The sequence below is a fragment of the Schistocerca piceifrons genome, chromosome 9, assembly GCF_021461385.2.
Source record: "Schistocerca piceifrons isolate TAMUIC-IGC-003096 chromosome 9, iqSchPice1.1, whole genome shotgun sequence".
NCBI lineage: Eukaryota > Metazoa > Arthropoda > Insecta > Orthoptera > Acrididae > Schistocerca > Schistocerca piceifrons.
Genome location: NC_060146.1, coordinates 145,493,915 through 145,498,682, shown reverse-complemented (window position 1 = coordinate 145,498,682; position 4,768 = coordinate 145,493,915). Strand labels below are relative to the sequence as shown.

Here is a 4,768-nt window from a genome sequence, read left to right as displayed (position 1 = left end):
GGCCGCCGAGGGCAAGTACTTATTGCATTCGACGCCTCACTGGGCGTCGGAGATCAGGATGAAATGATGAGGACAACACAACACCCAGTACTTGTGTGGAGAAAATTCCTGCCCCAACCGGGAATCGAGCCCGGGCCCCTTAGGGTGGCACTCCACCGCGCTGACCACTTTTTTTTTCCTTCCATTTTGTTCGGTATTGTTTGTTGCGTTCGGTCTGGCCGGATGTCACAAGATTTTTTTTTTTATTTTTATTTTTTTTTTTTTTATTACAGAGGGCGAGCAGCCCTCTCTGACCGAACACGCTGAGCTACCGTGCCGGCATACTACTTAAACCTAACTAACATAAGGACATCACACACATCCATGCCCGAGACAGGACTCGAACCTGCGACCGTTGCGGTCGAGTGGTTCCAGACTAAAGCGCCTACAACCGCTCGGCCACCCCAGCCGGTTACTACTTACCTAACGGGGCGGTCAGGTTCCTGGATGTCTGTGGAGGAATGGCAGCTTGTTCTTCCTCAGGAGCTGAAACCAGAGAATCTAGAAATTCTCGCGTCCGTCGGCCGTCGTAATTTAACATATTATTATTATTATTATTATGTTGATTGTTGCCGACTTACGTGATGGGCCTTAATAAGAATGATATTTCATTTTATTTTGATTTACAATTAAATGCTTTTGTAAAGTTCTCCTTTAACAATTTAATCTTCAGTATAAATTATTTTTTACGTTAAAGAACGTTAGACTCACTGAACCTTAAAGCATGAACATATAAGTTGAACAATGGAATAAACTTTTCATATTAATTTCCTCGGCTAGTCAGCTCACTTTAAAGCAAAAAATCTTTATTTATTAATTACAACTGCGGCCCACACACGCGCGAGAGTATTTTTTCTCACCTCCGGTAACCATTGCCTCGTAGTCGGAGTCCTGGCTCTAGCTCTCGGCTGTGGTACTAAAAATAAGAATCTTAAAGCTACGTATTTTCTGCAACGTCGGGCGGCCGTGGAGAAAAATGAATATTACGTTAATAGCGGACGAGTTTTTCGCTTCCGCTAATTTTTTATAAGTTAAGATCGCCACGTAATGGCGTCGTTGGCTGCATCGACCGCTGCGATTGTTGCACTGTAAATTACTCGAATGCAGGTTAATTCAAGGAAGGCGGACATGAAATCGGAATCACCTCTTACAAATTAGAAGTGAACAATAATATTAAGTCAATATATTATCTGTTTAATTAGTACAAATATGCTTACATTTGCCAGCAATCGCAAGATGTCCGTCTACACGCAACCAAGACAAGAGAAGAAATGGAGACGGCTAAAAAATTTACAAAAGAGCGTATCTTGTAGTCTCTTTAGATCATTATGTTATATTTCTTTGCCCTCGAAACTTACACAGAGGAATTATTATAATACGGGTACATGATAAAAATGTATATTATTCAATTTTTAAATGTCTCTTCTTTATAAATACTGTTTTTTAAGTCTTTCCGTGTTATTTCACTGGGGACGCTATGAAATGTCAGGCACTAGGGCCTGGAGTGAAGTCGTCATTGTGGCTCCTCACACAGGTGACCCACTGGGCTCATGTTGGGACTTTGTGCAGACCAGTTCATTTCTGGAATGTTATTGTCCTCAAACCATTGCTTCACACTTGCTGCTTTATCAGAGGGTGCATTGTCATGCTGATGTAAACGGTCAGCGTCTCCGAACTTTTCCTCTACTGTATGTGGTACACAATTCTGTAAAATGTACTCATATCATTTCTTATTTAGAGTTTTCTTATGCGCTGTAAGGGGACCACACTTTAACCGTGAAAAACGTCGCCATACTAAAACAGCAGTTTCTCTGAGTTTCATTGTTGCCACTCTACATGATGGTGGGTAACATTCTCCAGGCATTCATCAAACCCTTCCATCGGATTGCCACAGAGTGATTCGTCAGTCTAAGTCACTCTTTACACAGGCTGAGGCAGAATCGATGAACGTTTTTAGAACAGATAGTATCCACGTTCAGGTAGTATGAGTCGGGAGACTGATGTGGTCGCGGGTTTGGTAGCTCCTGCCATACTGTGTAGTCGAGGTCACGGAGCTGTGGACTGTGCAGCATCGCGTGTTTGCTTATGATAGTTTTGTGCGTAATAGTGAGTCTATCATCGTTGCAGTTCGGCGTGAGTTGCGTCGCCGTTGCAGTCTTGCTAGCCATGATAGTGTCCCCACTCGTAACACCATTTTACGTTTGGACGAATCATTTCGTTTACAGGGACAGCGATGAACAGAACACCGCCAGCACGCACTGCAAGAAACCTTGAAAGAGTTCGGCAAGTCATACTCTGAAGTCCTGATCAATCTGCTAGCAGACATTCTGCTGAATTACGCCTCAGTAATCGGTCAATAAAATCTACCTTGCATACTGATCCAGAATTTCATCCCTATAAAATGGCCACGGTGCAACAATTGAATCATATAGATTGTGTACAGCAGTTAAATGTTGCTAGAGAAATGGAGACTATTGTGATATTCCTGGCTATGGCCGCCAGTATTTCATTTTTTTAGAAGCTCGCCTTCATGCCGCTTGATACACGCCAAGTAGTTTATGGTACAGAAGTGGAGTGAAATGATAATGAAATCAAGACCCGAAGCTGTCGACAGGCGTTGATATGCATCAACGGGTACAGGTGAAAATGTGTGCCCCGACCAGGACTCAAACCTGGGATCTCCTGCTTACATGGCAGACGCTCTATCCATCTGAGCCACCGACGGCACAGAGGATAATGCGACTGCAGGGATTTATCCCTTGCACGCTCCCCGTAAGACCCACATTCCCAACTTAATGTCAACACACTACATTCGTAGTGCCCCTGCCCATTACACTCCTTACTCGCGGCAGACAATCTTACCCGCGAGTCGGAGTGCACTTACAGTCTACGTCCTCAATTATTTCCTGGATGTACTCCAATCTCTGTCTTCCTCTACAGTTTTTTTCCCTCTACGGTTCCCTCTAGTACCATGGAAGTCAGCTCCTGATGTCTTAACAGATGTCCTATCATACTGTCCCTTCTCCTTATCAGTGTTTTCCACATATTCCTTTCCTTTCCGATTCTGCGTAGAACCTCCTCAGTCCTTACCTTATCAGTCCACCTAATTTTCAACATTAGCCTGCAGCACCACATCTCAAATGCTTCGATTCACTTCTGTTCCGGTTTTCCCACAGTCCATGATCCACTACCATACAATGCCGTACTCCAGACGTACATCCTCAGAAATTTCTTCCTCAAATTAAGGCCGGTATTTGATATTAGTAGACTTCTCTTGGCCAGAAATGCCTTTTTTGCCATAGCGAGTCTGCTTTTGATGTCCTCCTTGCTCCGTCCGTCATTGGTTATTTTACTGCCTAGGTAGCAGAATTCCTTAACTTCATCTACTTAGTGTCCATCAATCTTGATGTTAAGTTTCTCGCTGTTCTCATTTCTACTACTTCTCATTACTTTCGTATTTCTTCGATTTACTCTCAATCCATATTCCATACTCATTAGATTGTTCATTCCGATCAGCAAATCAAGTAATTCTTCTTCAGTTTCACTCAGGATAACAATGTCGTCAGCGAATCGTATCATTGATATTCTTTCACCAATTTTAATTCCACTCCTGAACCTCTTATTTCCATCATTGCTTCTTCGATGTACGGACTGAACAGTAGGGAGGAAAGACAGCATGGCTGTCTTACATCCTTTTTAATCCGAGCACTTCGTTCTTGGTCGCCCACTCTTATTATTCCCTCTTGACTCTGGTACATATTGCATACTGCCCGTCTCTTCCTATACTATACCCCTATTTTTCTCAGAAATTCGAACATCTTTCACCATTTTACATTGTCGAAGGCTTTTTCCAAGTCGACAAATCCTATGAACGTCTCTTGATTTAACTTACGTTTTGCTTCCATTACCAACCGCAACGTCAGAATTGCATCTCTCGTGCCTTTACCTTTTCTTAAGCCAAACTGATCGTCGTCTAGCACATCCTCAATTTCCTTTTCTATTCTTCTGTTTATTATTCTTGTCAGCAACTTGGGTGCATGAACTGTTAAGGTGATTGTGCGATAATTGTCGCACTTGTAAGCTCTTCCAGTTTTCGGAATTGTGTTACTGATATTTTTCCGAAAGTCAGATGGTATGTCGCGAGACTCATACGTTCTACACAATAATGTAAATAGTCTTTTTGTTGCCACTTCCCCCAATGATTTTAGAAATTCTGAGGGAATGTTACCTATCCCTCTGCCTTATTTGATCTTAAGTTCTTCAAAGACTTAAATTCTGATTCAAAAACTGGATCCCCTGTCTCTTCTAAATTGACTCCTGTTTCCCTTCTATCACGTCATACAAATCTTCCTTCTCATAGAGGCTTTCTATGTATTCTTTCCACCTATCCACACTCTCATCTGCATTTAGCAGTGGAATTCCCGTTGCACTCTTAATGTTACCACCGTTGCTTTTAATGTCACCAAAGGTTGTTTTGACTTTCCTGTATCCTGAGTCTGTCCTTCCAACAATCATTTCTTTTTCGATTTCTTCACATTGTTCATGGAGCCATTTCGTCTTAGCTTCCCTGCACCTCCTGCTCGTTTCATTCCTCACCGACTTGTATTTCTGTGTTCCTGAGTTTCCCTGAACATTTTTGTACTTCCTTCTTACATCGATCAGCTGAAGTAAGTATGTATCCGAAAATTACCTCGAGGAATTAAACAGAGCACCGGCTCATGGAGATAAC

At 42.4% G+C, this 4,768-nt stretch overlaps 1 non-coding gene across 1 annotated transcript; it reads right to left on the bottom strand.

The window, feature by feature from the left end:
* Positions 1-2,690: 2,690 nt before the first annotated feature.
* Trnat-ugu lies at positions 2,691-2,765 on the bottom strand. The gene has a single exon. It is a non-coding gene; the product is annotated as a tRNA-Thr (tRNA).
* Between the last annotated feature and the right edge of the window lie 2,003 nt (positions 2,766-4,768).